Genomic DNA, 12,905 nt, shown 5'->3' with positions numbered 1-12,905 from the left:
GATTTTATTTGCTGGTATTTTCTAATAAAAATTAAATAAAGTTTTATTCTCGTTTTCATTAAATTATTTATTATTATTTTCCTTTTTTTAAGCGAAAATATTGAGTGAATTTTAATTTAAAACTTGTTAAATAATAATCCGACGCCTCATACATTTAACGTATAAAATATTTTATTTACATTTGTTTTTTAAATTGTATTTTTATTAAATATACAGTAAAATCTGTCCAAAACGAAAGCCGCATAAAACGGAAACTTGCCTAAAGGTTAAAAATTCTACGGAACAGAACGATTTTCCATGTTTAAATAAACAAAACCTGTTCAAAACGAAAACCTGCCAGAGCGGAAAAAACATTCGTTAGAGTTTCATTTAAGTTTAGGCAAGTTTTATTGTAATTTTGTTAATGTAAAGTTAAAAATTTCATTTTAAAAATTTGCAACTTTCTTAACATTTAATACAATAAAACCTGTCCAAAACGGAAACCTGCCTAAACGGGAAAAATTTTTCAAAACAAAGAGAATTTTCTTATGCTAAGAAAACTATTTAAAATGGAATTGTAAACCTGTGTAAACCGGAAAAAATATTCGATTCCGGTTTACACAGGTTTTACTGTGTGAACCGGAATCNCAGGTTTTTTTTTTAACAGAAAATCGTCTAGATTCGAAGAATTTTTTCCGTTGTATTCAGGTTCCGTTTTGGACAGGTTCCGTTTTTTTATCGTATGTGATTTTATTTGCTGGTATTTTCTAATAAAAATTAAATAAAGTTTTATTCTCGTTTTCATTAAATTATTTATTATTATTTTCCTTTTTTTAAGCGAAAATATTGAGTGAATTTTAATTTAAAACTTGTTAAATAATAATCCGACGCCTCATACATTTAACGTATAAAATATTTTATTTACATTTGTTTTTTAAATTGTATTTTTATTAAATATACAGTAAAATCTGTCCAAAACGAAAGCCGCATAAAACGGAAACTTGCCTAAAGGTTAAAAATTCTACGGAACAGAACGATTTTCCATGTTTAAATAAACAAAACCTGTTCAAAACGAAAACCTGCCAGAGCGGAAAAAACATTCGTTAGAGTTTCATTTAAGTTTAGGCAAGTTTTATTGTAATTTTGTTAATGTAAAGTTAAAAATTTCATTTTAAAAATTTGCAACTTTCTTAACATTTAATACAATAAAACCTGTCCAAAACGGAAACCTGCCTAAACGGGAAAAATTTTTCAAAACAAAGAGAATTTTCTTATGCTAAGAAAACTATTTAAAATGGAATTGTAAACCTGTGTAAACCGGAAAAAATATTCGATTCCGGTTTACACAGGTTTTACTGTGTGATTAAATTTATTAAAATACAGCTTCAATTATTATACCTTAGAGTTTTTTTTTATTAAAATGTTTTATTTTAATATTAATTAATACATTTATTATTTTATTGATTTTTAATTAAAATATTTATAAGTTTATAAATAATTAAATAAATGATTTTTATATTTTGGTAATTTATTTAAATATTTTATTTTATAGGCTTTAGTTAAGATATATTTGATTTTATTCGTTTTATTAATGTTATTTAGTTATAATAAAATGTAATTTTTCTAGAATTTTATTGAATTTAATTAAATTTTATTCAAATATTTATATATTTACCAGTTTTTAAATTCGAATTTATACAATATTTTTGCTTAAAATTTGTAAAAATTTTTCATTTTTTTAAGTTAAAATACTGCACGAATTTTAATTTAAAACTGGTAATATTATAAATATTTCAATATAAATTAATAAAATTGATAAAATTTAATGTATTTTTTTTAATTAAAATATTTATATTTTTAACCTGTTTTAAATTCAAATTCGTACGGTATTTTTTAGGTATATTTAAATTAAATTTTTTTCTTTAAAACTTTTAAGAGTTTAAAATAATTTTAATAAAATAAATATAAAAGCAGTTTTAACGGGAATATAATTTAGTTAATACAGTAAAACCTATCCAAAACCGGAACCGGAATGTAACGGAAACCTGCGTAAACGATAAAAATTCTTTGGAACGGAGCAAATTTCCTTATGTTAAAAAAAACCTGTTTAAAACGGAAACAATTTAAAACGTTTAAAAGGAAAAAAAATATTCAGTACCGTGCGATTTTGGTTTACACAGGTTTTATTGTATATATGTTAAACGTTTTTTATAATATTATAGTAAAACCTATGTAAATTCGAATTGCACAGTACTGAACATTTTTTCCGGTTTCCGTTTTAAACAGGTTTTTTTAAACACAATAAATCATTCTGTTCTGAGGAACTTTTCCCATTTAGGCAGGTTCAATTCAGGTTCCGTTTTGAACAGGTTTTACCTTAATTTAGTTAAAATAAATGCATGAATTTCCAGTTAATAAATATGATATAGCGGCTGTTAATTAATCGAAAATTTATAGTTAGAAATTTTTATGTGAGAATTTTCACGCTTTAACTTAAGAAATTCGCGATTTTAATTAAGAAATTAACCAATTTTTATTATTTTCATAACGCCATTAAGAATTTAAAAGAAATTATTCAAGAGTTAATGTAACTAAAAGGGGAAAGGAGCAGGAGGATGAGGAGGAGGAGGAGGAGGAGGGAAAAAAATTGAGTAAGAGTATATTGGTTTTCAGCTTTCAAGAAATACTTTCTGGAGACATAAAAGTCTATTTTATGATCCTTTAAAGGCAACTCTATTAATTCCGGAGGTATTTACTACCTATAATTATTTATTATTCAACAAACTGACGTAAAGGAGAGATTAATTGAGATTACGTTGAGATGTTTAAAAATTGTTGAAAAATTTATGATGTTCATGATTTTTCTTATTTATATAAAATTATTTTTTAAATAAAATTTTTAATGAATTTTTATTTATAAATTAATTTATTATTTACTTCATTTTAAGGTTGTATTTCTTTTTCCCTCCCCCTTATATTTTTCCAAAATTAAAAGATAAAGCGCATCTTAAAAATTCCAGGTGTTATGCTTGAACGTTAAAAAATTAATATTCTGATATATATTTTTAATTACAGTAAAATCTGTTCAAAAACGGAAACCTGTCTAAACAGAACCGTGCGATTCCGGTTTACATAGGTTTTACTATGGCTACAATTAGAAGTTATTAGTTTATGATGTAAAATGATGTAGACGGGCCACAATCTTCTGTGTTTAGGGGCTCATTAAGTCTTAAATCGCCACGGTATATATTATATATTGATGTATATAAAAATTATTTTAAACATTTAAAATAATATCACATTACTTTGAATTCAGAAAAGGATTTTCAGGAGGACTTCTTAAAGTTAAGATACACTTTGTCATTTTACAACGAAAATTTTTGTAGTAGACCCCTATTTTCTATTATTTGTAATTTATTTTAAATATATTATTAATGTCTTTACTCCTTAATAAACATTTTAAAATTATATTTTCTTGTAAAAATCACTCCTTTTTATATTTAAAAAAATCACTTCAAAAAGTCGGTATAAATTTGGTGTAATTTTCATCAATTTTCAGAAATCTGTACACATTGAAAATATTTATGGCATTTCCTATTAATTGTACTTTATTTTATGTACATTATTAACTCTTCTAATCTTTAATGAGTACTTTAAAACCAAATTTACTCGAATTATCACCCAATTTTTTCTTGAAAATCATTTAAAAGTCATTGAAAATCGATATAATAAGATATTATTTTTAATATTTCCTCTCCTAATTTATTATATTTACGTATAGACTTATATTAATAACTTTTAACACGCTGCCACAGTAATATTATGAAAAATAAATTATGTATTTTATTAAATGTTAATTAAGAAATATAGCAGAATATTAATTATAGTAACTTTTCAAGCATTATTTATTATAACAACAGTAATAATAGAGATTTAACTGAACAAACTTTCTTTATTATAATCATATGAATTTAAACAGTTGATTTATCTCAAGCCGAAACATCTTGAGATGATGTAGATTGATTGAAAAATAATTAACAATTCTGATCAGTTTGAATAATTCTCCAGCGAATTTAACATACTTATAAACTCCTACTTACTATAAACATATCGCAACAGGAAGGAGGAAAAAATAATAAATAAATAAAAAGACAAATAAAAAAAAATATGTTCCCAAATGATAAACATTATGCTGAATAATTCAATGCAAATCAAATTTGTCGATGGAACGTCTTATGAAAACGCTTGTGGAATGGATCAACTCAAGAAAAATTTGATAAGGTGTCTGGTAGAAATTTCAAATTCAGGGTTGGGAATGGGAGAAGTTTTATTTATTTATCTGTTCCTAGGAGTTTGTTCAAGAATTTCTTATCCCATAACCTTACACCAACATACCAACTTGCTGTATATTGAGAAATGCTGCTAAGAGAAAGGGACGAAGTTAGAAGGAATAAGAAGTTAAAGGGGGGAAAGAAAGCTTAAAAAATTCACTAACATCTTCATGAAAACAATATTGTGATTTCTGATATTATTTTTTCGTAGTATAAAAAATATATATAAGATAAAATTACTAACGAAATATTCGAAACGTGACGAATTTTCTAAGGGGGTGATGGGGAAGAGGAATAGAAATTTCATAAATATAATCTTATTTTATATTTTTAACGAAAACGGAAAATTGTCGTATTGAATTGTTGATATAAACGTTACATATTAAACAGAATTTGTATTGAACAATTAACTTAGGGGAATTACAAGCCGACATTGTTGATTACATCTTCCATAATTCACACCAAACTCGAACTATTGACACTAAGTTGAACTGGAGCTTAAAATTATCCCATTCTCCCATTATATATTTACTTTACAAAATTCTCTCTACTGTTTTCAAATTCCAGAACAATTTTAAATAATTTACAAAAGAGGATAGAGATAGAGACAGAAAGAAGGAGCAGGAGGAGGAAGAAGAAGAACAAGGGGGAAGCAACATTGTTAAATTTTAACGAAACAAAACTCAATTAAAAATATTCAAGGAGGAATAAGATTAAAAAAATGATATATATATCGTATTTTTATCTTATTTTTTCTTATTATATATATAATAGAGGGGGAGAAAGATGGATAGAAGAGAAGAGAAAGTAACTTTTATAACTGACAAATATATAAATGGAAAAGCTGAATTCGTTATAAATTTATTTGAAACAATCTTTAAATATTTTAGTTGTGTGTGGATCGATTTGTTAATTCTAGATCTAACATAACAAACATTCTAGTTTGCTCGCCAGGATGATTCTGTGAAATTATTTGGTTGCAACTAAAGTAAATATCAATATTGAAGCTTAAAATAATCGTGTAAAAGAATTATCGATATATCGATTATAATATAATTTATTACATAAATAAATAAATATATACATAAGGCTATATATACCAGAAATTTTAAGTATTGTTATTAAGCACCTTCCATTGTTTATAACTAATTAATTGTTTAATGTTATTGTTATTGATGATTTGTTTATCGATTGTTAGTAATTAATACTTACCTTATACAAGTATTAATTTAATATATGCAAGTATTATTTGTAAGTATCATTTTTTTAAAAAATAATTATTAAAATATAGTAAATCCTCGATTTAACATACCCCGATTTAACGTACAATAATTTATCCTGTAGGAGAAATTTAAAACCTTTAGAGAATGTCAGAAGGGGTCAATCAGTATAATTTATTCATACTTATACATTATAATAACATTTTAAATTCGTTGTTAATATATTTTTACAACACATTCGATTTAACGTCTCCAATTATTGCGTTAAATCGAGGGTCTACTGTATATACGAACCAGTTTTCCTCATTACTTAAAATCAAGGAAAGAAACGTTAAGTTTATATAATAAAAACAGCAATTAATTTATAAGTTTATAAAATATTTCATACCCTTTTACAATATATAATATATAAATTTAATTATAAACATAAATAAAGTAACAAGTGCTTTACATTCTGTAGCAGATTTCAATAACTTTTAATGAAAAATCCTCGAACAAGACCCATAAACAAAAGACAAAACACCGAACTATGTTGTCAGAAGCAAAGGGGATAGAGGATAAGATAATTATTTTACTAATTAAATTGGTTTTGGAAAGCGCCTTAAATTATGGAACTAAAACATGGGACATCAAGTAAGAAATATAAGAAAAGAATTAAAAGTTTTACAGACGTTGTGCAAAGATAATTAAGAATACATAGAATTATAAATGAGGGAACTAAAAAAGAAAAAAAAGGGATTACACGTTAGGTAATTGATAACAGAATCGTTTCCTTCTTATAAAATGCTCTTAAAGAAGGATAAAATTGTGTAGGAATATGTTATATCTTATTTACATAGAGGCTAGAGATATTTACTATAAAAAAATATATGTACACGAGAAACATGTTAAAGATAAATCCAAGAAGAAGAAGAGGAGGAAGAGGAAAAATGGAGGGAAGAGAAAAAAAATTGCACTTTGTATTTTTATCAGCATATTTCATATGAAAATTTCAGAAGAAATATAAAAATTCTTTTAATGTTTAATGAGTTTTCTGTTCATTCATAAATTTATATATATATATTATCAGATAAGATATTATGTTTTAGAATAAGATATCTTTCAATATTCGAAAGTTATATCATCAGTGACTTACTGATGGAGTGAATCGTAAAAATTTGCAACTCAAAATAGGCATAGAAATGAAATTTGGCAGGTGGCCGATTTGTTATAATAGGTTAAAAAGTTGGAAAAATTTTATTGACCAAAAAATAATAAAAATAAATAAGAATAAAAATGAAGTAAAATTTTTTTTTTTTTTGAGGAAGCATTTGAATAGAGTAAGAATAAAAATACTCATATTTTTTTAAGGTAAATTTTTCTAATTTTATAGAGGTAAAAACAATTTAATTTTTTTTAAAAAAAATCTATGTATAATGTATTTATTAATTTAATTTTTTTTTAAATTAAATTTATTTAAAGTAATTTAAAGGTATGTAAGTGTATTTGTGAGTGGATAGAAGAGAAAGTTTAAAATAATAACATGAATGCTAGAGATGTAACAATTGATATCCTCAAAAGACTTTTGGTAAAGATGAAAACAGGGATGTAAAAAAAAACAAAAAAAAAAAAACATTGTTTAGACCAAAGAATAGAGATCCTAAGGGCAAATCAGATTAACTTTCAGCATAGCTAGTTTGAAATAGAAAATCCTAAGGAAATTGGTAAACGTTGTATTTGTAGGTGTCTGTTTATTACGTTCGTTGTATCGAGACTTGGAAGTGCAACAGAAAAGTGAACCTTGGACCACAGTATTTGGAATTCATTCTCTAGGGACAAACCAAGTTGAAACAGATGTCTTTGCCTCTTCCATGTTGTGTTCTGCATATAACACCTGATGTCCTATGGTGGATTAAGCGCGAGGTATACCCGATTTAAAATTGGGTTTTTGTGACACTCCGACTTTATTTTGTCACACCTGGGACAGAGTTTGAAAAAAAAAAATGTCAAAAGTATTGACATCTACAACGCATATTTTTGATATTTACATAAAACCAACGTAAGTAGAAAAGTATAAAATAAAAGATATAACACTTCTCTACACTTTTCTTCTTCCCCTTTTAATTATAATTAAACAGTTAAAAAATAATAATTAAAAATTTAACATAGTAAATACTTCATTTTTTTTAATACTTTATTATATAGTATACGAGCGGAAAAAACGTATACTCGGGTGCGCGCTTTATACGCGAAAAGACGAAACAAAAATTCATTAGAAACGATTTAATATTTTATTAAAGGTAGTATTAATTAAATGTTTGCAAATTTATCAAGAAAATAATCTAATAGTGACTTACTAATAACTCTTATACAACTGAAGACGAACTAATGAACAAATTTACTAAAGTTAAACAAGTGAACAAGTACATCATCAGAATTTAAAATATCCTAAGTAAACTGGTTTATTTCATTTCCAAACCAATACACGTCATTTCCAGAAGTGAGTAAAGCCCATGGGTTTTCGTACCAATGCCATTACTGTCTATCCTCACTGTTTAATGTATCCGGCTAAGGTTAAATTAAAACCCAGGCTAGTTTCAATGAAAATCAGGACAACAGCAACAATTTTCTAGAGTAATCAAAACTCGGAGAATTCATGTCCGTTTTCGGAACCAGGAAATTACCACTGGTCATGTTTTAACACCAATTACTCTGCTGTGACCTCCCTCCTCCTCTTAGCATACAAGCAAAAGTCGCTATTGCATCTTCCTCGACTATTATTAAAACTTCTACTGGATGGGTGTAAGAGTTTATGACTTGTACTCATTAAAATGTGCATCCAGGTGGTTGTTATACTGTACGGAAACACTTACGTTATCTTTACATTTAGCATGCTCCTCCTCTAGTATATGAGCCTTACCTTCTACAATTTTAGTACGTACGTATGTGTGTGTGTGTGTGTGTGTGTGTACAGCACATTTATACCGTGTTTTACTGTATATTTAACAAATAAACAAATAAAGAAAGCCAGTGAAAAATTTTTCTGTTTGCTTGTTCATCGAGTTTAGATTACTTTGTCATTTGTCATTGTTTACATTAATAATAATAATACAAACATTTGATTTATTAATAGTTATTTCCTTTCAGATTTATCACCGTTCCATTAATACCAATTGATTATATCAAATAATAAATTTGAAATTTAAATCGAAATTAATAATTAATTAAATTCGGCTTAGAGTAACACAAAATGTTCATGTTTCTACATTTTAGTTTATTACTTTATTTAAAGGTCTGTATATTAATCAAAGTTTTGTTGATGTTTACAAGTAAATTATCGTAAATGTATGCTTAAAAGCCAATCAGAAAATTGATTTTAAACTTCTTCCTTTGTAGAATATAATATATATTTAAAGGATACGTTTATTTTAAAATATTTAATGCATTTTTCTTGTAAAATTTAACAGAGGCCATAAAGAAACTCGACGTCTTAGACGGGTTTCCTATTGCTTACTCCTAAAACCATCACTGTATATTGCTATTATAGTAAAACCTGTCTAAAACGGAAGCTGAATAAAATGGAAACCTGCCTAGAAGGAAAAAAATTCTTCGAAACCGAGCGACTTCTTATGTTAAAAAAACCCTGCTTAAAATGGAAACTTTGAAAAACCGAAAATATATTCGGAATTTCCGGTTTACACAGGTTTTACTGTATAAAAAAGAATTTATTTAAAATTAATGGAGAAAATATAAATAAAATAATTGCTAAAGATGGAAAACTTTATATTTAATAGTACTAAAAATTAACTAAAAATATGGACAAGTGTAGGCCTATATCATTAATGAAATACAGTAAAACCTGTGTAAACCGGAATCGCGCAATACGGAATATTTTTTCCGGTTTCCGTTTTGAACAGGTTTTTTTTTTTAACATAAGAAAATTCGCTCCTTTTTCAAATAATTTTTTCCGTTTTATTCAGGTTCCGTTTTAAACAAGTTTTAGTATTTGCTTTTATATTTATGCTAAACGGCAATACTTTAGACAAAAATAATGCCACTTTTAGGAGTACCTTAATCTTTACTGGACATTACTAATATAAAATAATGAAGAATTTAATCAAAATCAGCAGAAATTTAGATAAAAAGTCTACATTAGTTGTAATGAGAATTAACTAAAAATATTCACTTTAAATAAAATATTAAAAGAGTTTTTAAAAGATGCATAACGCTTCCTATACTAAAATCAGAGGAATTTCAATTTTTTTTATGTATATAAATTTTTAGATGATTTAAGGGATTCGACTAACATTAAAAAAATATTACATACATTTTTATTATTAAGATCAAATTATTAAATAATTTATAACTTGATATTATTGCATATATATCAACATTAAATCTACTCCAAATCTGACATCTTATCCTACATCACAAGTCTTAAATTTACTAATAGAAAAAAAAAAGTAAGAGAGGATGCAGAAATTCAGCTCTAAGTATTGATTTACAAGATGATATAGAAGCATATCTCGTTTAAATTTCGGCTATAAAGGAAGATGGCTTAAGAATATTAAATTAAATATATTTATTCTAGACAAGTTAAAGTTTATTTTAATGTAAATTCGAAATATGCTAATTAATTTAACGTTTAAATATGTAAAACCTGTTTAAGCCGGTAAATGTTTGGCAAGTTTCAGTTTTGAACAGCGATTTTTTTTTCTTTTTTAACATAAATCGCTCTGTTTTGAAGTATTTTTAGGCAGATTCCGTTTTAGACAGGTTTTACTGTATTCAGAATTAAATATCATTATCATAATTCAAGTACAAGAAAATCGATTTAAAAAATTTTTTTTTTTTTTGGCTACAATCATCAGAAATTTTATTCAAAAATCTCTCAATAGAAAAGGGGTAAGAATGGAAAATGGGGGAGAGAATCAATTTTTCTTCAATGTCATACATTAATATAAATAATATCCAATCGATACTCATTGATAATTCGTTTCGTGTATCATATACATTTTTTCCATTTTCATTGTGGATAAACAGTTGACTCCAGCAACACTAGACAATAATACAGTAAAGGTATTTCTTAATACTTTAGCCTTCATTTCCCTAAAGTGCAATAATAATGGTTAGAGTGTTACGTGAAGTCAGGATTTTGGCTGGCATAATGATGTTTATCTGCACGTGCTGAATTTGCAGATGATGTCTTTTACTTAGTTTCCGAAGATTAATACGATTATAGAAGGACGTAGTAGAAATTGGTAGTTTCTGGTTGCTATCAAGGAATAACAATAAGCTATATAGTAGTAAAGGGAAATAGTGCTATTATCCGAAACCATTGAAAGGGAATACCTTTGTTAAACATTGAATAAAGAACATTTGTGTAAGTTAGTTTGATATTCTTTTTTTTTTTTATTTTTTTGGAATTGGTCTATTTGATTTAAAAATAACTACGATTGCCTTCTAGTACAGAAATAAATCTTGTAATAAACGCTTTATTTTAAGATCGAATTGTTCTAAAAATAAATAAATAAAGTCCCCTTTTTATTTATTTTTTTAAAGGTAATTTTGTTTAACGATAATGTTGAATGTTTAATTTATAACGGTTGTAAAGTGCATTAATAACAAGAAAAGGATTNCTTTATTTAATTCTTTGATTATATATGGGATTTTACACCGAAATTGTTTACTTGAATACGTACGGTTCCTCAACTAGTAGCCCGCGAATTCCCTCTTTTAGAATTCCTTTTTTTTTTCTCACATAAGCCAAAGAAACAACTCAATACATTTATTATAATATATTTAGAGAATATCTAACAGAATCGAAATATAATAAATTAATAAAATAAAATAAATCGAAATTATTATAAATATTAATATATATATATATATATTTTTTTAAATCAAGGTATCTACACAAGCTGTTAAAACCAAGCGAGTCAAGTTTGATGGTGTTAATTTTGCCTTTAAATTACTTCGAAAATTATAGTTGTAATAAGCAGATTGTCATTAATTATAAAACTACAATTTGTATTCTTTATTACTAACCTCTTATCATTCTTTCAAATAAATTAAGAAATTGAGAAAAATGATTAAAAACGAAAACTAAAATTCTAAAATTTATCCATTTTAATCTATATTTAAGATAAGATGACGAATATGTTTTCATTTTCCTGTTGACGAAAATTACAAATTCATCAACATTATCATCAGTTGAGCAATTCTCATCTCATTATTCTTTGCATATTATCGAGTGATTAGCTTATATAGCAATTATGTTAATCAGATTTAACTTATATGACTTGGTCTGTAATTAGTTCAAATTCATATTTTATTTTTCAAACGAATAATATATACGTTTTGAATATATTTATTTTAATATTATATTTTAAAAAATTTGATATTTTAAAGTATTATCTAATTAATGAAAAATTAAATATTTTTATTAGGCTCTAATGTTGTTTTTATATTTGTTTATATACCTTGTATGTTTGATTTAGTAAAAATACTATTTCATTTATAAATTTATAATCAAAATTAAATTATAGCTTATAAATTCCTATTATATTATCATAGAACGAGACTTTCACCACGAAATTTATCCCTACAATTTTTTTTTATCCTAGCATCTTCCTGTATCATCCTCTATGTTTTTTTTTGTTAAACAAGAAGCTTATTTCATTATTTAATAAGTACTTTTGACGATTTTATACATTTATATTTGCTATTTTCGTTAATTTACCTTCTAAAATTAGCGTGAAATGTGAGTTAGGATACCTTTCATTCAATAGGGTAATAAAAATGAATGAAATAAATTTAGATATTGAATATTCCGATAGCCGAAAAGTCGTCTTGACATGGTTGGAGATGTTTGACAGATTGAAGATAACACTTTCCCTTTCCGGCAATGACCTATACTATATCTATTGTAGTGATGTTTAGTTTTAAGATAGAAAGAAACTAGAAGCATCCATATATTCTATACTTAGCATTCTTTATTTCTTTTCTACTTTCTAGTAGTTTCTTTTGACACATTTCCTACACTCCCTGGCCAACAAATAACTTCCATTCTCGGAAATTATGTAAAATCCGAAGTCACTTCAATCTCCTTCTGTACCCACCGTACAACAGATAGAGTCAATATTGTGCGACTCCACCACTTATCCATAATTTACTACACTCTGCACACAGCATTACATCTATCGTGTTCGGTTGTCTTACGTTAGCAAATGCAAGTGCATGTACTGTACAATACCACTCCACCCCACTACTAAGGTTTGCTTCATTCTACTCTTCATTTTCTGACTTATTTTAACTTTTCTTGGTTTTACAACATTACTTCTTCCAATACTCAAAAATAAAAAGAATTCCTCTCAAAACGTATATATATATATAT

The 12,905-nt window shown here is 25.9% G+C and overlaps 1 protein-coding gene and 1 long non-coding RNA gene across 3 annotated transcripts in view; both read left to right on the top strand.

The window, feature by feature from the left end:
* LOC111628570 (neuronal growth regulator 1-like) overlaps positions 1-12,905 on the top strand; it is a 106,758-nt gene that overhangs the window by 29,082 nt on the left and 64,771 nt on the right. The gene's annotated exons all lie outside the window — the stretch shown is intronic.
* Positions 5,466-6,256, top strand: LOC111628585. Its single transcript, XR_002757191.1, has 2 exons — positions 5,466-5,561; positions 5,991-6,256. It is a non-coding gene; the product is annotated as an uncharacterized LOC111628585 (long non-coding RNA).

The sequence above is a fragment of the Centruroides sculpturatus genome, unplaced genomic scaffold (genome assembly GCF_000671375.1).
Source record: "Centruroides sculpturatus isolate CEXI.00-Female unplaced genomic scaffold, Cexi_2.0 scaffold34, whole genome shotgun sequence".
In the NCBI taxonomy this organism is placed as follows: Eukaryota; Metazoa; Arthropoda; class Arachnida; order Scorpiones; family Buthidae; genus Centruroides; species Centruroides sculpturatus.
Note: the sequence above shows the minus strand (reverse complement) of the source record. Positions and strands in the feature narration are given on the sequence as shown.